Raw genomic sequence first — 24,989 nt, forward strand, 5'->3', positions numbered from 1 at the left:
AGAGGCATATACAGTCGAAAACTGTGCTGAGACGCTGTTTGGTGCAATTTTAATTGATTGTTAAATGGCTGAACAGTGTTACAGGCAAACAGCGGCTTTACCTTCAAAACCCTGGGGCCAATAACAGTCAATTCACGAACTGTGCCAGCACGCTGCTTCAATAGTCTTACCTTTAGATGTCCAAATCCTGACTCCACAATGTAGGAACAAAATAAATATAAAAGTTTATGTTACATAAATTCATTAATTGGCTGGGAGGAGGGGGGGGGGGGGGCAACCGTATCCTTGCCCCCTGGGACAGGAAGTTTTAGCTGCACCCCTGCTCAATGAGCTGTACAGCTGTGTGAGCTTTCCTGACATAAAACTCGAGAATCTTTTGAATACAGGTGACAGTTATGTCCACACAGCTGAATTTTGCCACGGATTTGATGCAGAGTCCATGTGTAATCTGTGCCAATTCTGCATCAAATCTGTAGCAAATCTCCATCCAATTTCTCTCAATGGGAAATCATGCTGTAGTCTATGGTGTGGATTTTTCCTAAACAAAGATTTCAAATCCGCATGTGGAATAAAGAAAAGAAATGACATTGATTCCACATTGTATCTGCATTGGTAATTCCAATTACAGATCTGCCAATTGAACAGGGCTAAATATGCCTGCAATTCTGCGTTATACATATAAATAGCCGCTATAGGTTTCTAAAGTGGTTTTTAGAGGCTGCATCTATATGGAAAAATCCTAACCAAATACCACCATGTTAACATACTGCTATATTCATACAGAGGAATCCCCATTGGATTTTCCCCCATGGATTCTGCCTTAGATCCACACGGGGATTTAGCAGAGTCTGGAAAACTGCAGATTGATAAGACAAATACATCGTATCTAGAGATGAGCGAGCGTGCTCGGAAAAGCACTACTCGCTCGAGTAATTTGCTTTATCCGAGTATCGCTGTGCTCGCCCCTGAAGATTCGGGTGCCGCTGCAGCTGACAGGTGAGTCGCAGCGGGGAGCAGGGGAGAGCGGGCGGGAGAGAGGGAGAGAAAGATCTTACCTCCGTTCCTCCCCGCTCTCCCCTGCAGCTCCCCGCTCCGTGCCGGCACCCGAATCTTCAGGGACGAGCACAGCGATACTCGGATAAAGCAAATTACTCGAGCGAGTAGTGCTTTTCCAAGTACGCTCGCTCATCTCTAATCGTATCCCATGCAAATGAATGGGATGTCTATTGTAAGCAGATTTTGGTGTGGATTACGCACCAAATTCTTCCCCCAAATCCTCCACATGAACATACCCGGGATAAGAAAACAATTACATATAGTGAAATTTCTATAGAAGAACCAGCAGGCAACATCTTTAGCATCAAGTCCAGAAGTAAAAGGTGCTTATTTACAGGGTCGTTAGAAACTTATTGCATTTAGGCGAAATATGAAGATAAAAATATGAAGAAAGATCTGGCGTTCTGTAGGTCAAATACGCTCTAAACTGCTTCGTTTAATTTAATTGCTCCTAGCAACTAAAGTTCACTAGCCTAAATTAAATGGACTTACTCAGATAATAGGCACACAGGTAGAAAGGAAGCAATGGAAAGAGGAGAATTCCCAGAAGAATCTTCTGCCACTGACTCAAGCGTTGGTGTAGTGCCATGATGTATGCCAACAGAACTGAACATATGTGTCCGCTAGATATAATGTTTAGCATTGATTTGTAGCTAGGCACCTGCACAAGTTGGCATGTATCAGGTTACCGTAATAATTCCCAGCAGTCATTTGCATACATACACAGGTTACAATGCACATACTACAGAGTACACTGCTTGGAAACTCGGAGCAGTGCAGAAGTTTGTAGCTGTATTATTACGGGAAGTCCCAAATGAAAAGCGACACCAGAGCACTTCTAAATGATAAGTGCAGTAAATCAACAAGTTCTTGAAGGAGGCTTCCAGCTTTATCCAAATCATGCATAATTATTGTATAATAAAGTTAGGCAACTTTTTTGCTTACTTTGCGTAACGATTCCTAACCTTTTTCTAGTTCTCAGCTGTCAGTAATAAATCTTAGGCCGGGCTTACACGGGAGGATTTGTATTGCAGATTCTGCGATCGCCATTCGCGCGGGTAATCTGGGCTAAAACGCGCATTGAAAGGCATGCATTTTTGTTCACACAAACTGCGTATTCTGTGAGCAGAAGAAAGATCGCAGCATGCTCTATTTTGACACGGAATCTGTGCGGACGACCTCCATTGATGTAACATTGCATATGTGCTGTGGGTACCTGCGTCATTGCTACGGGACGGCATGGGAAATGCAAATAAACCAAAAAATTTGTATTATGCATGACTGCCTGTGACTCTCCACGGTCATTCGCTGTACATGTACACAGAGTCACCAGCTGGGCTCACAGCCGGAATCTGCTGTGGACCTACCGCATGCGGAATCCGACCCACTCATGTGAACTTGGCCTTGAAGTTTAATGTAATTGTATGTAATCTAGGCAATTCACTGTGAGTTAAACAGCCTGGATTACGTTTTGCCTACACCGACACATTGAAGCAGTATGAGCCTAGGGTCACATGAACGGTTCGGATTCTGCAAGCAGATTTCCGCAGGGGAAGACTTGCCATACATTGCGGAAAATAATTACGAATGGTCGTGGGAGATTACGATTGCGATTCTCTTTGTGTGTGGATGTACATGTATACACAGTGCATCGTCCGCATGGAAAAAAGTTCGCAGACAGGAAAAAAACATTTTCTCTCCCCATGCTTTTTATGTGTTCTACTTCCTAGTTTCGAGCGATTAGATTGAGTATGAGCGGCAGAACACACATTCATTGACTTCAATGAAGGCTGTCTGCACAGAGTTTTACAAAGTTGTTTCAACCACCAAGTTTCAGAATTACCACTTAATAATACAAATAATATATTTGAAATCTTTTAAAAATGTCTTGAAGTGTGGGGAAATGGAAAAAAGGAAAACACGATTTCAGCAGTATTTATTTTTTGGGGGTGGGGATTATTTTTACTATACTGTGAACACTGTGAAAAGGATGTTATCTTTATTCTGTGAGTCAGTAGGATTATTCTGATACCAAGTTTGTATAGTTCTTTCATGTTGTGCTAATTAACAAAAATAAAATACCTTTAAAAAATAGCTTTCTATCCAACATAACTATTTTGTTTTTCTTTAGGGAGAAAGGAATCCATCTCCTTTATTTGCATATTTTATTTTTCCGTCAATAGACCAGTGGGAAGGCTCATTTTTGTGGGATGAGCTGTTGTTTCTATTTGTACCATTTTTGGATAAAACAACTTTTTGATCATCTTTTATCCCATTTTTTTTTCTTGTCAGACTGACCAAAAAACAATTGTGTTATTGTGTATTTTTTTCTGACAGTCTTCACCATGTAGGATAAAAAATATATTTTTTAATAAATTGGACTTTATCAAGGGTTGATACGCTTTTTTTGAAATTTCATTTACTTTTGATGGGACAACTTGGAATAGTTTTTTTTTTTTTAACTTTTAATATTTTTAAATGTACTTGTAATTCCTGCACATGGAGCTGTCTATGTAGCTGATGCCAAACATGGATTCTCAAGCAGTCTTCTCTCTTGCGCTGGACTACATTTCCTTGCAGCCCTCCAGCGAGATGATGCAACCTAGAAAGCAGGAGTGAGAAATGATTGGCCATGCAGGAATCTGGGGGAGGGAGCTAAGTAAAAGAGGGCAGGGAGACACTGGGGTCAGCTCACCACCGGTGGAAAGAACTACTTCAGAGAGTAGATATGGGACAGAAGGAAGCAGATCTAAGAGATCCCACAAACCTCTGAGATGGGAAAGACGTTAGAAACCAAAGTTCTACAACGCAGTACACCCCCTGAGGACCACCTGCAGCACACTATGTCCTAGGAGAATCCTACCTGCTACTCCTTAATGTTACCTCATTTTACTCCAATCCCTTGTGTGTATTGAACCCTGTGGAGGTCTCCTGAGTCGATCCCTTGGCAGAAGAGGAAAGTCCTCCTGCATTCCCATAGGGCTACAATCAAGATTCAAGTGGTGGTATTGTGCCATAGTGAGGTGAGACCCACCCAACAGTCAATACACAGGGGTGACCCAGAAGGATTGTTAGTTATAAAAACCTGACTAATCCTATTAAGAGCCGTTTGCCAGACTTCATAAATTGACAGCAGGATCTAAACTGTTAGACAGCTGGGATTAAAATTGTCTCCAATCCCTGCTGTTGCGTCTAGGTGTTAGACATCAAAAATAGCCAACGAGATGCACAAATCTTACATGAAAATGAACCCCATTCTTTTGAATAGGGTCATACACATGAGCAATTTTTTTTCCCCACATCCTATCACACCGCGAGAAATAAATCGCTGCATGTCCTATCTTTGGGCATGCCTCGGCATCGCCAATTGTTTTCAGTAGGGCCAGCGTCAGCATCACAGCACATGCTAGGCGTTTGGTGCGATGCAAGATTTCCCTTGAAAACAATGAGAGAAACTCTGTGATCCAGGATCCCTACTTCCCGGAAGTGAGGCGAGATGATTTTGAGATAAAAATGCCCCGCATACAGGGGGAAATTGCATTTTGGCAATTGTGATATCAGGCCGTGATTCACAGTCCAGTGCTGCATTTGCCTGTGTGAAGTTAGCCTCACTTTTTTTGCAGCTTACTTTTTGACTCGGGGACTGTGTCACACAGGCATACTCATGAGCGCAAAATTTGCAAATACAATATACAACGAATAGAGCTCATTGTTTTCAATGGGTTTGTGCACATTCACATATTTTGTGTGCACTTTTATGTCACGCAGAGGAATATACATCATGCTCTATTTTCCTGTGCATTTGTGCAGGGAAATTGCATATATTTAACTCATTAAATTAATTGCCCATGCTAGAGGCTGAGAGCATGTCTTTTCGTGCGCAAAAAATGTGCAGTAAAAAACCACACTTGACGTGCAAATACGCAAAGCCCAATCAGCAAAAACACAGCACAAATGCACATGTAAATATGCATACGCCAGTGTGACACAGGCCTCAGGCCCATGGGTGCAGGTATTGGCGCTCACAAAATTTTGGTGCACTAAACACAAAGAATAGAACCCACAGACTTCAAGGGGTTCAGTCTCATTTGTGCGTTTTGCGTGCACATTTTGTGCGTGCGGAAAAAGATAGCACCAACCCTATCTTTCTGCTTATTGAGCAGCTGAAACCCACGTCGAAATCTATGGAAGCTGTGCAAATATGCAAGTGGAAGCATGAAACACTGCGCAAAACACAGAGAAAAGAACACATCAGGACCTCATTAGGCTTAAATAGGCAATTAATCCATGGAAAGGGAGTGTTGCGCACATGTGAAATGGCCCTCCGTGCGCAAAAAATACAGTAATATGCACAGACATTTGCGCAAACCTACTGCAATGAACCTCATTTATGCGCAAGTACACTGCGCTGTGGCGAGCGTTTTTGTGCAAACGCTCGTGTGAAGAGACCTTAGACTGTATGAACACAGGCTGGTGTGATGAAGCTTGGGCTGATATTGGACTTTTAAATATACAATTCCTATGTGAATGTGATGAATTTTTGCGAGAAAATTGCATCGCACTGTAGTACATACAATTTTTTACACGTGTAAAAAAATTAGCATGTTTCAAAAGGAAACCTTTAAATATCGCATCACACTTGCATGAAACTTGCATATACATGCGAGTTTCATAGAAGTGCAATGCAATTTTAAATTCGCCCATAGCAATGTTTTTCAGCACATTTTTTGTGCTGAAAAAGCCCCCCTCAGCTTATATTTGAGCCAGGAAAGGGTTAAAAAAAAAGCAGTGTCTGTGTCTCCGGCGGCGGTGCGGCAGGCTGCTTCTCTCCGCTGTCATCCCCCACTGTCCTCTTTACTCAGCTCTGTCATACCCTGCCGTCAGCGCTGTGTAAGTAAGAGCTGTGATTGGATCGAGCGTCAGCCAATCACAGCTGGCGCTCGATCATTCACAGCATGTCAAGCTGCTTTAGAATTCTCCCCGCTGTCATCTTCCTGCTCGGCTTTCAAATCCCTTGCCGTCAGTGCTGTGTAAGTAAGCGCTGTGATTGGATCGAGCGCCAGCTGTGATCGGCTGGCGCTCAATCCAATCACAGCGCTTACTTACACAGCACTGACAGAGCCAAGCAGAGAGTACAGCGGGGGATGACAGCTGGGAGAAATCAAGCAGCTTGTCGCACAGGCACAGATGCTGGCTGGGAGGTAAGTACGGAAGTTTTTTTTTTACCTAGTGTATATACTCAAATATAGCTCGGCTTATACTCGAGTCAATAAGTTTTCCCAGTTTTTTGTGGTGAAACTTATTGTCTCGGCTTATACTCGGGTCGGCTAATACTCGAGTATATACGGTAAGTTTTCTGCGAGATTACCTAAAATGGAACATTCTTCATCTCACGGCATTGCTGCAAGAGGAAAAACGCCAGTGTAAATTAACCACTGGAAGCAATAGCTTAATACATCGCATGAGTTCTATGCATCATGCAAATCACGGAACTTGCACACTTTTTTCGCCCATGTAAATAAGCCCTTAGACTAGTTTAACACGGGCGATCACGATTTTGCCACGAGAAAATTGCGTCAAACTCGTGTCTTTGTAACTGCGATTTTTGAGCGTCAATAATGCTTTTTTTGGAGAATAATCTTGCATCGCTGCCGCCCGCAATAAAGTCATGTCTTTTTTTAATTGCGAAAGTCAATATGACTTTCTAATATTAAAATTGCATCGTATGTTTCGTGCATCGCGATGTGATCAAAAGAAGGCTCTGTAGGGTAACACGGGAAATAAAAAAACACAAAACGCAGAAATATAGGACATGCTGCAATTTTTTTATCACTCCATATCGCATTAGTGAAAACATCGCTAATGGGAAGGAAACCATTGGAAATCATTGGTTTCCAAATCTGCTTTTTAGTGACTATCGCATCAGGCAAAAATTGCGCGATTTTCTCGCCTCTGTGAAACCACCCTGAATGTGTCGATCGGCCCATTATCAGCCCAAGACAGCAAATTTCACAACAGATGACAGCCCTATTATACTGCTGAAAGCCCAGATAGGACAGGATGGCAACACTGTATATACAGGCAAGGCTTGCTTTACAACTTCGCAGCCACACCTTGCTTTCTATAGATACTTATGTATACAAAACTCGAACTATCATTATGCTTGTTCTAAGTTCTATAGTAATGCTAAAAATACTTAAAGGGATTTAAAGGAAGTTTTTACAACTTTTTTGGCTGTGTACTAAATATACTGGCTGATGTAAGCCAATATGCAGAACATACTAATACCTTTACTTCTCCAATGTCCAAATAGTGGTACTGAACTGAGCCATGCGCTATGTGCAAACTCCCAGTGGACCATCCGATGGATGGTCCACCTCTGCTAATTCTCCTGCATGTTGCCCAGCAAAGGCCTCCATAGAAGTCTATGGAAGGTGTACAAATACGCAAGGTGATGATGCTTGAAGCACTGCAGGGGGTGGGGTGGGGGGAGAGGAGCACATTTGGGCCTCATAAGGCTAAATAGCCTTTTAATCCATGGAAGGGGTGTGTCAGGTACGTGTGAACTTGTCCCTAGGTGAACAAAAAGTACTATGCGCAGACAAACGTGCAAATCAACCTCGTTCATGTGCAAATACGTTGCGCTAAGATGAGTTTTTTTGCGCATTCTCTTGTGTGAAGCCGCCCTAAGTTTCTCATTCATTTCAATGAGTATATGCACATATGGTAGAAGAAAAAGTCACATGTTGCTTCTTAACATAAATTCAGCATCAGGAATTGTGCACAGATTTTTTCCCCGTTGACTGTACTAAATCTTCATATGAATCTGTGACTCTAACAAATGAAAATCCATGTCAAAAATGGGCAGTAACTATACGGATGTCTGATGTGGATTTCTATTTAAATTTACCCCATGTGAAGAGCCTAAGGGATCCAGCATTGCAACGGACAGTTACAGATGGAGGGTTAGCAGCAGCCATTAAAAGAAGTTGAACAGAGGGGACTCAGTCTATGTTTTTGCACTAGAGTTTATAAGTCTTTAGCTACACCTCTAGGGACACAGAGAGGCACATACAGGCAAAAACTGCGCTGAGACGCTGTTTGGTGCAATTTTAATTGATTGTTAAATGGCTGAACAGTGTTACAGGCAAACAGCGGCTTTACCTTTAAAACTGCAGGGCCAATAACAGTCAATTCACGAACTGTGCCAGCACGCTGCTTCAATAGTCTTACCTTTAGATGTCCAAATCCTGACTCCACAATGTAGGAACAAAATAAATATAAAAGTTTATGTTACATAAATTCATTAATTGGCTGGGAGGAGGGGGGGGGGGGGGGGCAACCGTATCCTTGCCCCCTGGGACAGGAAGTCTTAGCTGCACCCCTGCTCAATGAGCTGTACAGCTGTGTGAGCTTTCCTGACATAAAATTCAAGAATCTTTTGAATACAGGTGACAGTTATGTCCACACAGCTGAATTTTGCCACGGATTTGATGCAAAGTCCATGTGTAATCTGTGCCAATTCTGCATCAAATCTGTAGCAAACCTCCATACAATTTCTCTCAATGGGAAATCATGCTGTAGTCTATGGTGTGGATTTTTCCTTAACAAAGATTTCAAATCCGCATGTGGAATAAAGAAAAGAAATGACATTGATTCCACATTGTATCTGCATTGGTAATTCCAATTACAGACCTGCCAATTGAACAGGGCTAAATATGCCTGCAACTCTGCGTTATACATATAAATAGCCGCTACAGGTTTCTAAAGTGGTTTTTAGAGGCTGCATCTATATGGAAAAATCCTAACCGGATTCCACCATGTTAACATACTGGTATATTCATACAGAGGAATCCCCATTGGATTTTCCCCCATGGATTCTGCCTTAGATCCACACGGGGATTTAGCAGAGTCTGTGGACTCTGCTAAATCCCCGTGTCGATGGGCAAAATCTCAGTGCAGAATTTCCAATGTAGATCCATGTTGCCGTGTCAATTCTTTTTTTTTTAATTACAGATTTAAAACCAGTGGTGGAAAACTGCAGATTGATAAGACAAATACATTGTATCCCATTCAAATGAATGGGATGTCTATTGTAAGCAGATTTTGGTGTGGATTACGCACCAAATTCTTCCCCCAAATCCTCCACATGAAAATACCTGGGATAAGAAAACAATTACATATAGTGAAATTTCTTTAGAAGAACCAGCAGGCAACATCTTTAGCATCAAGTCCAGAAGTAAAAGGTGCTTATTTACAGGGTCTTGAGAAACTTATTGTATTTAGACGAAATATGAAGATAAAAATATGAAGAAAGATCTGGTGTTCTGTAGGTCAAATACGCTCTAGACTGCTTGGTTTAATGTAACTGCTCCTAGCAACTAAAGTTTACTAACCTAAATTAAATGGACTTACTCAGATAATAGGCACACAGGTAGAAAGGAAGCAATGGAAAGAGGAGAATTCCCAGAAGAATCTTCTGCCACTGACTCAAGCGTTGGTGTAGTGCCATGATGTATGCCAACAGAACTGAACATATGTGTCCACTAGATATAATGTTTAGCATTGATTTGTAGCTAGGCACCCGCACAAGTTGGCATGTATCAGGTTACCGTAATAATTCCCAGCAGTCATTTGCATACACAGGTTCCAATGCACATACTACAGAGTACACTGCTTGGAAACTCGGAGCAGTACAGAAGTTTGTAGCTGTATTATTAGGGGAAGTCCCAAAGGAAAAGCGACGTCAGAGCACTTCTAAATGCTAAGCGTAGTAAATAGAGATGAGCGAACGTGTTCTTCCGAGCTTGATATTCGTGCGAATATTAGGGTGTTCGGGATGTTCGTTATTCGTAACGAACACCATGCGGTGTTCTGGTTATTTTCACTTCCTTCCCTGAGACGTTAGTGCGCTTTTCTGGCCAATTGAAAGACAGGGAAGGCATTACAACTTCCCCCTGTGACGTTCAAGCCCTATACCACCCCCCTGCTGTGAGTGGCTGGGAAGATCAGTTGTCACCCGAACATAAAAGTCGGCCCCTCCCGCGGTTCGCCTCAGATGCGGTGTGAGTTAGATGAGGGACAGTGCTGTTTGTACCGGAGCTGCTGTAGGGAAAGAATTGGTAGTTAGTGTAGGCTTCAAGACCCCCCAAAGGTCCTTATTAGGGCCACTGATAGCTGTGTGTTGGCTGCTGTTAGCAGTGGCAAATTTTTTTTCTCAAAATCGCCTCTGCAGACCGTTGCACCTGGCATTAGGGACAGAAGTGCTGCATAGGCAGGGAGAGTGTTAGGAGTGAGTGTAGCCTTCAAGAACCTCAACGGTCCTTTCTAGGGCCATATTTATCCGTGTGCAGTACTGTCCAGGCTGCTGTTAGCTGTGCTGCATTTTTTTTGGGCTTCTCAAAATCGCCTCTGCAGACCATTGCACCCTCCATTGATACTGCAGGGAAAGAATTGTATAGGCAGGGCGACAACACAGTTGTTATTCATTGAATATACGCAGTGCTGCCTTTTGGTGCCAAAAAACTGAAAACAAATCTATTTGTCCAGCCTCTGTCCGTCCTAAGGGCTGTGGACACGTGTGAGCTGCGTGAACAACATTGCTAAATCAGACGCACCCAGCTACGCTTTACTGCTGGCTTCGCCATTTGCTTTCCTTAATTGGGAAAAAAATACCTGCTCTCCAAGAGTTATAATAACTCTGCTACCCTCACGTTCTGTGACACATAAGCAGGGACACAGCACAGTTATTAAACTTCTCATGTTCATTGAATATACGCAGTGCTGCCTTTTGGTGGAAAAAAACTGAAAACAAATCTATTTGTTCAGCCTCTGTCCGTCCTAAGGGCGGTGGAGACGTGTGAGCTGCGTGAACAACATTGCTAAATCATACGCACCCAGCTACGCTTTACTGCTGGCTTCGCCATTTGCTTTCCTTAATTGGGAAAAAAATACCTGCTCTCCAAGAGTTATAATAACTCTGCTACCCTCACGTTCTGTGACACATAAGCAGGGACACAGCACAGTTATTAAACTTCTCATGTTCATTGAATATACGCAGTGCTGCCTTTTGGTGGAAAAAAACTGAAAACAAATCTATTTGTCCAGCCTCTGTCCGTCCTAAGGGCGGTGGAGACGTGTGAGCTGCGTGAACAACATTGCTAAATCAGACGCACCCAGCTACGCTTTACTGCTGGCTTCGCCATTTGCTTTCCTTAATTGGGAAAAAAATACCTGCTCTCCAAGAGTTATAATAACTCTGCTACCCTCACGTTCTGTGACACATTAGCAGGGACACAGCACAGTTATTAAACTTAGATAATTCATTCACTAGAGGCAGTGGGGCCTTTCGTTTTCCAAAAAGGGCAAAAATTATATTTGGCCTGCAGTCTTGCGCCAATTTATTTCCTGCCTGTGAAATCAAATCACTGGTAATACAGCATGCTGAGGGGTAGGGGTAGGCCTAGAGGACGTGGACGCGGCCGAGGACGCAGAGGGCCAAGTCAGGGTGTGGGCACAGCCCGAGCTCCTGATCCTGGTGTGTCGCAGCCGACTGCTGCGCGATTAGGAGAGAGGCACGTTTCTGGCGTCCCCACATTCATCGCCCAATTAATGGGTCCACGCGGGAGACGGTTATTAGAAAATGAGCAGTGTGAGCAGGTCCTGTCCTGGATGGCAGAAAGTGCTTCGAGCAACCTATCGTCTACCCGCAGTTCTGCGCCGTCCACTGCTGCCAATCCGAATCCTCTGTCTGCTGCTCCTCCTTCCTCCCAGCCTCCTCACTCCACTACAATAACACCTGCTCAGGAGCGGGAACACTCCCAGGAACTGTTCTCGGGCCCCTGCTTAGATTGGGCAGCAGCGGTTCCTCTCCCACCAGAGGAGTTTATCGTCACTGATGCCCAACCATTCGAAAGTTCCCGGGGTCCGGGGGAAGAGGCTGGGGACTTCCGCCAACTGTCTCAACAACTTTCTGTGGGTGAGGAGGACGATGACGATCAGACACAGTTGTCTTGCAGTGAGGTAGTAGTAAGGGCAGTAAGTCCGAGGGAGCAGCGCGCAGAGGATTCGGAGGAAGAGCAGCAGGACGATGAGGTGACTGCCCCCACCTGGTGTGCAACGCTTACTCAGGAGGACAGGTCTTCAGAGGGGGAGTCAAGGGCATCAGCAGGGCAGGTTGCAAGAGGCAGTGTGGTGGCCAGGGGTAGAGGCAGGGCCAGACCGAATAATCCACCAAGTGTTTCCCAAAGCGCCCCCTCGCGCCATGCCACCCTGCAGAGGCCGAGGTGCTCTAAGGTCTGGCAGTTTTTCACAGAGACGCCTGACGACCGACGAACAGTGGTGTGCAACCTTTGTTGCGCAAAGCTCAGCCGGGGAGCCAACACCAACAGCCTCACCACCACCACCATGCGCAGACATATGATGGCCAAGCACCCCACAAGGTGGGACGAAGGCCGTTCACCGCCTCCGGTTTGCACCCCTGCCTCTCCCCCTGTGCCCCAACCTGCCACTGAGATGCAACCCCCCTCTCAGGACACAGGCACTACCGCCTCATGGCCTGCACCCACACCCTCATCTCCGCTGTCCTCGGCCCCATCCAGCAGTGTAGTTCAGCGCACCGTTCAGCCGTCGCTTGCGCAAGTGTTCGAGCGCAAGCGCAAGTACGCCGCCACGCACCCGCACGCTCAAACGTTAACCGTCCGCATAGCAAAATTCATCAGCCTTGAGATGCTGCCGTATAGGGTTGTGGAAACTGAGTCCTTCAAAAGTATCATGGAGGCGGCGGCCCCGCGCTACTCAGTTCCCAGTCGCCACTACTTTTCCCGATGTGCCGTCCCAGCCCTGCACGACCACGTCTCCCGCAACATTGTGCGCGCCCTCACCAACGCGGTTACTGCCACGGTCCACTTAACTACGGACACGTGGACAAGCACAGGCGGGCAGGGCCACTACATCTCCCTGACGGCACATTGGGTGAATTTAGTGGCGGCTGGGACAGAGTCAGAGCCTGGGACCGCTCACGTCCTACCCACCCCCAGAATTGCGGGCCCCAGCTCGGTGCTGGTATCTGCGGAGGTGTATGCTTCCTCCACTAAAGCACCCTCCTCCTCCTCCTCCTCCTCTGTCTCGCAATCAAGATGTGTTAGCAGCAGCATGTCGCCAGCAGTCGGTGTCGCGCGGTGTGGCAGCACAGCGGTGGGCAAGCGTCAGCAGGCCGTGCTGAAACTACTCAGCTTAGGCGATAAGAGGCACACGGCCCACGAACTGCTGCAGGGTCTGACACAGCAGACCGACCACTGGCTTGCGCCGCTGAGCCTCCAACCGGGCATGGTCGTGTGTGACAACGGCCGTAACCTGGTGGCGGCTCTGCAGCTCGGCAGCCTCACGCACGTGCCATGCCTGGCCCACGTCTTTAATTTGGTGGTTCAGCGGTTTCTGAAAAGCTACCCACGCTTGTCAGACCTGCTCGTAAAGGCGCGCCGGCTCTGCGCACATTTCCGCAAGTCCCACACGGACGCTGCCACCCTGCGCACCCTGCAACATCACTTTAAGCTGCCAGTGCACCGACTGCTGTGCGACGTGCCCACACGGTGGAACTCTACGCTCCACATGTTGGCCAGGCTCTATGAACAACGTAGAGCTATAGTCGAATACCAACTCCAACATGGGCGGCGCAGTGGGAGTCAGCCTCCTCAATTCCTTTCAGAAGAGTGGGCCTGGTTGGCAGACATCTGCCATGTCCTTGGTAATTTTGAGGAGTCTACCCAGGTGGTGAGCGGCGATGCTACAATCATTAGCGTCACCATTCCTCTGCTATGCATCTTGAGAAATTCCCTGCAAACCATAAAGGCAGCTGCTTTGCGCTCGGAAACGGGGGCGGGGGAAGACAGTATGCCGCTGGATAGTCAGGGCACCCTCCTGTCTATTTCTCAGCGTGTACAGGAGGAGGAGGAGGAGCATGAGGAGGATGAGGAGGAGGGGGAAGAGACAGCTTGGCCCGCTGCTGACGGTACACCTGCTGATTGCCTGTCATCCTTTCAGCGTGTATGGCCTGAGGAGGAGGAGGAGGAGGAGGAGGAGGAGGAGGAGGAGGAGGATCCTGATAGTGATCTTCCTAGTGAAGACAGCCATGTGTTGCGTACAGGTACCCTGGCACACATGGCTGACTTCATGTTAGGATGCCTTTCTCGTGACCCTCGCGTTGCACGCATTCTGGCCACGACGGATTACTGGGTGTACACACTGCTCGATCCACGGTATAAGGAGAACCTGCCCACTCTGATTCCCGAAGAGGAAAGGGGTTCGAGAGTGTTGCTATACCACAGGACCCTTGCGGACAAGCTGATGGTAAAATTCCCAGCCGACAGCGCTAGTGGCAGAAGGCGCAGTACCGAGGGCAAGGTAGCAGGGGATGTGCGTAGATCGAGCAGCATGTACATCCCAGGCAGTGCAACAGTCTTTAAGGGCCTGGCCAGCTTTATGGCTCCCCACCAAGACTGTGTCACCGCTCCCCAGTCACGGCTGAGTCGGCGGGAACACTGTAAAAGGATGGTGAGGGAGTACGTAGCGGATCGCACGACCATCCTTGGTGACGCCTCTGCCCCCTACAACTACTGGGTGTCGAAGCTGGACATGTGGCCTGAACTAGCGCTGTATGCCCTGGAGGTGCTTGCTTGTCCTGCGGCTAGCGTCTTGTCGGAGAGGGTGTTTAGTGCGGCTGGGGGAATCATCACAGATAAGCGTAGCCGCTTGTCAACCGACAGTGCCGACAGGCTAACACTCATCAAGATGAACAAAGGCTGGATTTCCCCAGACTTCTGTTCTCCACCAGCGGACAGCAGCGATACGTAAGCAATACGTAGGCTGCACCCGCGGATGGAAGCTACGTTCTCTCTCACCATCCAAAACGGGGACATTTCTGCTTCATCAATCTGTGTCTAATATTCCTCCTCCTCCTCCTGCTCCTCCTCCTGAAACCTCACGTAATCACGCTGAACGGGCAATTTTTCTTAGGGCCACAAGGCTCACTCAAATAATTTTTCAGAACAATTTTTATAAGTTTCAATGCGCTTAAAAGCATTGGAACTTTAACTTGAACCAATTTTTCGTTACACTGGGCTGCCTCCAGGCCTAGTTACCACTTAAGCCACATTAACCAAAGCGATTAATGGGTTTCACCTGCCCTCTTGGCTGGCCATGGCCAATTTTTGGGATGTACATTAGTACTGTTGATACAGCAATTTTTGTGGGCCCTCGCCTACAGTGTAATCAAATTAATTTTTAGCCCACCTGCATTACAGCTGACGTTACCTCAGCTGTGTTGGGCAATGCAATGGGATATTTTTATGTACCGCCGGTGGGTTCCAGGGAGCCACCCATGCTGTAGGTGCACACTGAGTTTTTAATACATCTGTACACTTCTAAAGAACCCGTCTGACTGGGCCATGCAGTGTGGGCCGAAGCCCACCTGTATTACGCACGACATTACTACCTCAGCTGTGTTGGGCAATGCAATGGGATATTTCTATGTACCGCCGGTGGCTTCCTGGCACCCACCCAGGCAGTGGGTCCACAGGGAGTTTAACCTACATGTGTCCACTTGTAAAGAACCCCAGTCTGACTGGGGCATGCAGTGTGGGCCGAAGCCCACCTGCATTAAGCACGACATTACTACCTCAGCTGTGTTGGGCAATGCAATGGGATATTTTTATGTACCGCCGGTGGGTTCCAGGGAGCCACCCATGCTGTAGGTGCACACTGAGTTTTTAATACATCTGTACACTTCTAAAGAACCCGTCTGACTGGGCCATGCAGTGTGGGCCGAAGCCCACCTGTATTACGCACGACATTACTACCTCAGCTGTGTTGGGCAATGCAATGGGATATTTCTATGTACCGCCGGTGGCTTCCTGGCACCCACCCAGGCAGTGGGTGCACAGGGAGTTTAACCTACATGTGTCCACTTGTAAAGAACCCCAGTCTGACTGGGGCATGCAGTGTGGGCCGAAACCCACCCGCATTAACCCTTTCCAGTCCACTGTGTGACCTGTGAAGACATTAGGGTTTAAGGCTGTACAGCTCCGTTGTTGGTAGACGTCCGTCGGGGTTCTCTTACTGTATATTGCCAGCCTCTCTGCTGTCGGAGCCTATCCTACGTGTCAGCTTATGCAGTACTGGCTTTAGCCAGCATATAGCGCCGTTGTATAACAGCAGAAAAAGAGTAAGCCCCCTAGGAAAACCATATATAAATTGGATTGGAAAGGGTTAAGCACAACATTACTACCTCAGCTGTGTTGGGCAATGCAATGGGATATTTCTATGTACCGCCGGTGGCTTCCTGGCACCCACCCATGCTGTAGGTGCACACGGAGTTTTTACTACATCTGTACACTTATAAAGAACCCCAGTCTGACTGGGGCATGCAGTGTGGGCCGAAGCCCACCTGCATTAAGCACGACATTACTACCTCAGCTGTGTTGGGCAATGCAATGGGATATTTCTGTGTACCGCCGGTGGGTTCCAGGGAGCCACCCATGCTGTGGGTCGACAGGGACTTCACAATAGGGAGTTGTACCTGCCTGTGTCTATGAATTAAAAAGCCCGGTCTGACTGGGGCATGCAGACACCTTGACAGAATGAATAGTGTGTGGCACATAGGTTCCCCATTGCTATGCCCACGTGTGCAGCTCCTGATGGCGGTGGCACAGGATTCTATTTCTCATTGCTTCTGTACAGCATTGTGGGCTATCGCTTCGCCACTTTTAAAGAGGGTCGCTGCCTAGCCGTGCCAACCTCTGCAGTGTGTGCCTGCGGTCCCTCGTCATGGCAGACGCAATTCTAAATAGACATGAGCGTGGTGTGGCATGAGGGCAGCTGAAGGCTGCCCAGGGACACTTTGGTGTGCGCTGTGGGGGGGGGGAGGGGGGGCGGTTGGGCAGCATGTAACCCAGGAGAAGTGGCAGTGGAGTGTCATCCAGGCAGTGATTGTGCTTTGTTGTAGCTAGTGTGGTGCTTAGCAAAGGTATGCCATGCTAATGAGGGCTTTTCAGAAGTAAAAGTTGTTGGGAGGGGGGGGGGGGGCCCACTCTTGCCGGTATTGTGGCTTAATAGTGGGACCTGTGAACTTGAGATGCAGCCCAACATGTAGCCCCTCGCCTGCCCTATCCGTTGCTGTGTCGTTCCCATCACTTTGTTGAATTGCCCAGATTTTCACACATGAAAACCTTAGCGAGCATCGGCGAAATACAAAAATGCTCTGGTCGCCCATTGACTTCAATGGGGTTCGTTGTTCGAAACGAACCCTCGAGCATCGTGGGAAATTCGTTCCGAATAACGAACACCCGAACTTTTTGGTGTTCGCTCATCTCTAGTAGTAAATCAACAAGTTCTTGAAGGAGGCTTCCAGCTTCATCCAAATCATGCATATTTATCTTTAGCTTACTTTGCGTAACGATTCCTAGCCATTTTCTAGTTCTCAGCTGTCAGTAATACATCTTAGGCCGGGCTTACACGGGAGGATTTGTATTGCAGATTCTGCGATTGCCGCCCGCTCGGGTAATCTGGGGTAAAATGCATGTAATTAAAAGGCATTAGAGATGAGCGAGCACCAAAATGCTCGGGTGCTCATTACTCGGGACGAACTTTTCGCGATGCTCGAGGGTTCGTTTCGAGTAACGAACCCCATTGAAGTCAATGGGCGACCCGAGCATTTTTGTATATCGCCAATGCTCGCTTAGGTTTTCATTTGTGAAAATCGGGGCAATTCAAGAAAGTGATGGGAACGACACAGAAACGGATAGGGCAGGCGAGGGGCTACATGTTGGGCTGCATCTCAAGTTCCCAGGTCCCACTATTAAGCCACAATAGCGGCAAGAGTGCCCCCCCCCCCCTCCCAACAACTTTTACTTCTGAAAAGCCCTCATTAGCAATGGATACCTTAGCTGAGCACCACACTACCTCCAACAAAGCACAATCACTGCCTGCATGACACTCCGCTGCCACTTCTCCTGGGTTACATGCTGGCCAACCCCCCCCCCCCCCCCCGCACGACCCAGTGTCCACAGCGCACACCAAATTGTCCCTGCACAGCCTTCAGCTGCCCTCATGCCACGCCACCCTCATGTCTATTTATAAGTGCGTCTGCCAGAGGAACTGCAGGCACACACTACAGAGGGTTGGCACGGCTAGGCAGCGACCCTCTTTAAAAGGGGCGGGGCGATAGCCCACAATGCTGTACAGAAGCAATGAGAATTATAATCCTGTGCCACCGCCATCAGGAGCTGCACACGTGGGCATAGCAATGGGGAACCTATGTGCCACACACTATTCATTCTGTCAAGGTGTCTGCATGCCCCAGTCAGACCCCGGTTTTTTATAAATAGTCACAGCCAGGTACAACCAGGAATCCCCAACTCCGCAATGGGAATTCCGTGTGCACGCACAGCATGGGTGGCTCCCTGGAACCCACCCGCTGTACATAAATGTATCCCATTGCAGTGCCCTGGACAGCAGAGCTAACGTCAGATGAAATGCAGGTGGGCTTCGGCCCACACTGCATGCCCCAGTCAGACTGGGGTTCTTTAGAAGTGGACACAGATGCATTTACAACTCCGTGTGGACCCACAGCATGGGTGGCTCCCTGGAACCCACCGGCGGTGCATAAAAATATCCCATTGCATTGCCCAACACAGCTGAGGTAATAATGTCATGTTTAATGCAGGTGGGCTTCGGCCCACACTGCATGCCCCAGTCAGACTGGGGTTCTTTAGAAGTGGACACATGTAGTTACAACTCCCTGTGGACCCACAGCATGGGTGGGTGCCAGGAAGCCACCGGCGGTACATAAATATATCCCATTGCATTGCCCATCACAGCTGAGGTAATGTCATGTTTAATGCAGGTGGGCTTCGGCCCACACCGCATGCCCCAGTCAGACTGGGGTTCTTTAGAAGTGGACACAGATGCATTTACAACTCCCTGTGGACCCACAGCATGGGTGGCTCCCTGGAACCCACCGGCGGTACATAAAAATATCCCATTGCATTGCCCATCACAGCTGATGTTACGTCAGCTGTAATGCAGGTGGGCAAAAAATTAATTGGATTACATTGTAGGCGAGGGCCCCCAAAAATTGGTGTACCAACAGTACTAATGTACCTGAGAAAAATTGCCCATGCCCAACCGAGAGGGCAGGTGAAACCCATTAATCGCTTTGGTTAATGTGGCTTAATTGGTAACTAGGCCTGGAGGCAGCCCAGTTAAAATAAAAATTGGTTGAGGTGAAAGTTTCAACGCTTTAATGAGCATTGAAACGTATAAAAATTGTTTAGAAAAATTATATGACTGAGCCTTGTGGGCCTAAGAAAAATTGCACGTTCGGCGTGATTACGTCAGGTTTCAGGAGGAGGAGGAGGATGAATATTATACACAGATTGATGAAGCAAAAAGGTCCCCGTTTTGGATGGTGATAGAGAACGATGCTTCCATCCGCGGGTGCAGCCTACGTATTGTTTAGGTATCGCTGCTGTCCGCTGGTGGAGAAGAGAAGTCTGGGGAAATCCAGGCTTTGTTCATCTTGATGAGTGTAAGCCTGTCGGCACTGTCGGTTGACAGGTGGGTACGCTTATCCGTGATGATTCCCCCAGCCACACTAAACACGCTCTCTGACAAGCAAGCACCTCCAGGGCATACAGCGCGAGTTCAGGCCACGTGTCCAGCTTCAACACCCAGTAGTTGTAGGGGGCAGAGGCGTCACCGAGGACGGTCGTGCAATCGGCTACGTACTCCCTCACCATCCTTTTACAGTGCTCCCGCCAACTCAGCCTTGACTGGGGACCGGTGACACATTCTTGCTGGGGAGCCATAAAGCTGTCAAAGGCCTTAGAGAGTGGTCCCCTGCCTGCTCTGTACATGCTGCCTGATCTCTGCGCCTCCCCTGCTACCTGGGCCGCGGAAATGCGCCTTCGGCCACTAGCGCTGTCGGATGGGAAGTTTACCATCAGTTTGTCCACCAGCGCCCTGTGGTATAGCATCATTCTCGAACCCCTTTCCTCTTCGGGAATGAGAGTGGAAAGGCTCTCCTTATACCGTGGGTCGAGCAGTGTGTACACACAGTATTCCGTAGTGGCCAGAATGCGTGTAACGCGAGGGTCACGAGAAAGGCATCCTAACATGAAGTCAGCCATGTGTGCCAGGGTACCTGTACGCAACACATGGCTGTCCTCACTAGGAAGATCACTTTCAGGATCCTCCTCCTCCTCCTGCTCCTCAGGCCATACACGCTGAAAGGATGACAGGCAAGCTGCATCTGTACCCTCAGCAGTGGGCCAAGCTGTCTCTTCCCCCTCCTCCTCATGCTCCTCCCCCTCCTCCTCCTCCTCCTCCTCTGGCCATACACGCTGAAAGGATGACAGGCAAACAGCATCTGTCCCCTCAGCAGTGAGCCAAGCTGTCTCTTCCCCCTCCTCCTCATGCTCCTCCCCCTCCTCCTCAACGCGCTGAGATATAGACATGAGGTTGCTCTGACTATCCAGCGACATACTGTCTTCCCCCGCCTCTGTTTCCGATTCCAAAGCGTCTGCCTTTATGCTTTGCAGGAACTTCTCAAGAGGCATAGCAGAGGAATGGTGACGCTAATTATCTGGGTAGACTCCTCAAAGTTTCCAAGGACCTGGCAGATGGCTGCCAACCAGGCCCACTCTTCTGTAAATAATTGAGGAGGCTGACTCCCACTGCGCCGCCCATGTTGGAGTTGGTATTCCACTATAGCTCTACGCTGCTCATAGAGTCTGGCCAACATGTGGAGCGTAGAGTTCCACTGTGTGGACACGTCGCACAGCAGTCGGTGCACTGGCAGATTAAACCGATGTTGCAGTGTCCGCAGGGTGGCAGCGTGCGTGAGGGATTTGCGGAAATGTGCGCAGAGCTGGCGCACCTTTCCGAGCAGGTATGACAAGTGGGGGTAGCTTTTCAGAAAGCACTGAACCACCAAATGAAAGACATGGGCCAGGCATGGCACGTGCGTGAGGCTGCCGAGCTGCAGAGCCGCCACCAGGTTACGGCCGTTGTCACACACGACCATGCCCGGTTGGAGGCTCAGCGGCGCAAGCCAGCGGTCGGTCTGCTCTGTGAGACCCTGCAGCAGTTCGTGGGCCGTGTGGCTCTTCTCTCCTAAGCTGAGTAGTTTCAGCACGGCCTGCTGACGCTTGCCCACCGCTGTGCTGCCACGCCGCGTGACACCGACTGCTGGCGACGTGCTGCTGCTGCTGACACATCTTGATTGCGAGACAGAGGTTGCATAGGAGGAGGGTGGTTTAGTGGAGAAAGCATACACTGCCGAACATACCACCACCGAGCTGGGGCACGCAATTCGGGGGGTTGGTAGGATGTGAGCTGTCCCAGGCTCTGACTCTGTCCCAGCCTCTACTAAATTCACCCAATGTGCCGTCAGGGAGATATAGTGGCCCTGTCCGCCTGTGCTTGTCCACGTGTCTGTTGTTAAGTGGACCTTGGCAGTAACCGCGTTGGTGAGGGCGCGTACAATGTTGCGGGAGACGTGGTCGTGCAGGCCTGGGACGGCACATCGGGAAAAGTAGTGGCGACTGGGAACCGAGTAGCGCGAGGCAGCCGCCGCCATCATGCTTTTGAAAGCCTCCGTTTCCACAAGCCTATATGGCAGCATCTCTTGGCTGATCAATTTTGCAATGTGTACGTTTAACGCTTGAGCGTGCGGGTGCGTGGCGTCGTACTTGCGCTTGCGCTCAAACTGTGGCGCTAGCGACGTCTGGATGCTACGCTGAGAGACATTGCTGGATAGGGCCGAGGACAGCGGAGGTGAGGATGTGGGTGCAGGCCAGGAGACGGTACTGCCTGTGTCCTCAGAGGGGGGTTGGATCTCAGTGGCAGGTTGGGGCACAGGGGGAGAGGCAGTGGTGCAAACCGGAGGCAGTGAACGGGCATCGTCCCACCTTGTGGGGTGCTTGGCCATCATATGCCTGCGCATGCTGGTGGTGGTGCCTCCCCAGCTGATCTTGGCGCGACAAAGGTTGCACACCACTGTTCGTCGGTCGTCAGGCGTCTCTGTGAAAAACTGCCACACCGTAGAGCACCTTGACCTCTGCAGGGTGGCATGGCGCGAGGGGGCGCTTTGGGAACCAGTTGGTGGATTATTCGGTCTGGCCCTGCCTCTACCCCTGGCCACCGCACTGGCTCGGCCTGTGCCCACACCCTGACTTGGGCCTCCGCGTCCTCGCCCGCGTCCACGTCCTATAGGCCTACCCCTACCCCTCAGCATGGTGTATTAGCAGTAGTGCAGAAACAGAACGCTGTAATTAAATGTGCCGCTTATTGGCCTGTGGTTGGAGGCTGACTTCGTTTACGGAACCCCAGGAAATAATTTGGCGCACGCCTGCTGTAACACTTAGCTGGCTGGGTATTTATTTGTAGAACTACTACCTCCAGCACACACGGACCCAGAACACTGAGCACAGTGACAGGCAGGCCAAATAGATTTTTTGCCCAATATTTTTTTGAAAAGGACCACTGCGTATATTGAATCAATAATATATGTCTTCTGTCCCTGGAGTGTGTCACAGAACTGCAGAGTGTTGCACTGTTATTAACTACAACAGAGCGGTGATTTATTTCAGAGCCAGGAAATAATTTGGCGCAAGCCTGCTGTAACACTTAGCTGGCTGCGTATGATTTTGGAGAACTACTACCCCCAGCACACATGGACCCAGAACACTGAGCACAGTGACAGGCAGGCCAAATAGATTTTTTTCCAATATTTTTTGGAAAAGGACCACTGCGTATATTCAATCAATAATATATGTCTTCTGTCCCTGCCTACACACTTCTGTCCCTGGGGTATTACTGCAGGGTGCAATGCTCTGCACGGCCGATATACCAAAAAAAAAAAAAAAGTGCAACACTGCTAAAAGCAGCCTCCACACTACTGCACACGGTTAGATGTGGCCCTAAGAAGGACCGTTGGGGTTCTTGAAGCCTACAATAACTCCTAACGCTCTCCCTGCCTCCACACTTCTGTCCCTGGACTATTACTGCAGGGCGCAATGCTCTGCACGGCCGATATACCAAAAACAAAAGTGCAACACTGCAAAAAGCAGCCTCCACACTACTGCACACGGTTAGATGTGGCCCTAAGAAGGACCATTGGGGTTCTTGAAGCCTACACTAACTCCTAACACTCTCCCTACAGCAGCTCCAACACGATAGCACTGTCCCTGATCTCTGTCACAACGCATCTGAGGCGAGCCGCGGGAGGGGCCGATTTTTATACTCGGGTGAAACCTGATCTCGCCAGCCACTCACTGCAGGGGGGGTGGTATAGGGCTTGAACGTCGCAGGGGGAAGTTGTAATGCCTTCCCTGTCTTTCAATTGGCCAGAAAAGCGCGCTAACGTCTCAGAGATGAAAGTGAAAGTAACCCGAACATCGCGTGGTACTCGTTACGAGTAACGAGCATCTCGAACACGCTAATACTCGAACGAGTATCAAGCTCGAACGAGTACGTTTGCTCATCTCTAATGGCTAGTTTTCTTGGGATCTCAACCGTGACACATTTAAGGGCTGCAAGAAATGAGTTCATTTGAATATATATTTCCCTGTAAGGGCTTATTTTACCCTCTGACATTATGTCCTTTATAAACAAATATTGAGGTATCTGTGCTCCAGATTTGGATAGAGAATAGATGAATAGAGTAGATTAGAGATCAATACTAGTGGACTTACTTGTCTGGTATGGGGTTCGTCATAGACAGAACTCCATACCCCAGGTCCACTTCAGGCTTATATAGATCACACAGCAGTCGGCCCCAGGCTAGTCATGGGAATAGCAGATGTCGAATCCCAAACGAAATCAGGAGAGCAGGGTTACATTTATGTGGGCAAGTGAGCACTGGGCCCACACAGACGTTACCAGAGATAAGGACTGCCAACAGGACCCAAACACTCACCTTGCATACCAGCATACATAACAGATGGAATTGCTTAAAAATACGAGGTATTGGTTCGTGGATTGGCCAAGTCACTTAATTGTCTTGTGGGTCCCTATACTACGGTAGCAGGACAACATCTACCAGAGGAACCTAAGGGCCACATTGGCCCAGACATGACAAACGACCCAGCAGAACAAAGCAAAGACAAACTCACAGAAAATAAACATAAGAACACACATAATACAACAAGACACAAAACACACAGCAAGCTGCACAGACAAGGAAGCATGACTGCTCACCCTGGAAACTCAGCAGACACTGAAAGGAGCTAGTATATATGTGAGCAAAGACCCAGGGGAATGTGAAGCTGTGCTCATGGAAACCTGTAGAACCACAGGCTCCAGTAGCACAACCAAACAAGCAGCAGGGGGGAAACGATCCGGAGGGGTTAGCCTCGGTAATGTACAGTAAGGAAAAGAGAAAAAAACTTTACCTCCATGCGCTACTGATAACATCTACAGATGTTACATGAAAGTAAAATGACAGAACTTGTATATTGCAGCTCCCCCCAGTGAAGTAAGTTCTCCCACCGCGTCCTGCCATATAGCTGCCAGCAGGGGGCACTGCCCTGGGATCTCTGTCTCAGCCGGCGCTTCCTCCTCCCCGGATGCCAATAGCCATAGTTCTCTGTCCTGTCTTGTGGTGAAGTTGTTGTGCAGCTCGCGGAGGCTGGCGCCGAGCAAGTACTATGTTGGCTGTGGTGCGGGGTGGCAGACTGTGGGCATTGCCCCTCCGGAGTTGTAAGCTGTGGTCCGGCCTGGTGGCAGTCATGCAGTGACCCCCGTCATGTCCCCAGGGTCTCGTCTCACACCCATCCACCTTGGTGGTGGCACCTCGGGATCCATATGTGCTGGCACTTCAGCCCTTTCATATATCCTTGTATTCCCAGATTTATCATTCCGTGTGTGTTATCAGC

This window comes from Eleutherodactylus coqui, chromosome 1, assembly GCF_035609145.1.
Source record: "Eleutherodactylus coqui strain aEleCoq1 chromosome 1, aEleCoq1.hap1, whole genome shotgun sequence".
Classification (NCBI taxonomy): domain Eukaryota; kingdom Metazoa; phylum Chordata; class Amphibia; order Anura; family Eleutherodactylidae; genus Eleutherodactylus; species Eleutherodactylus coqui.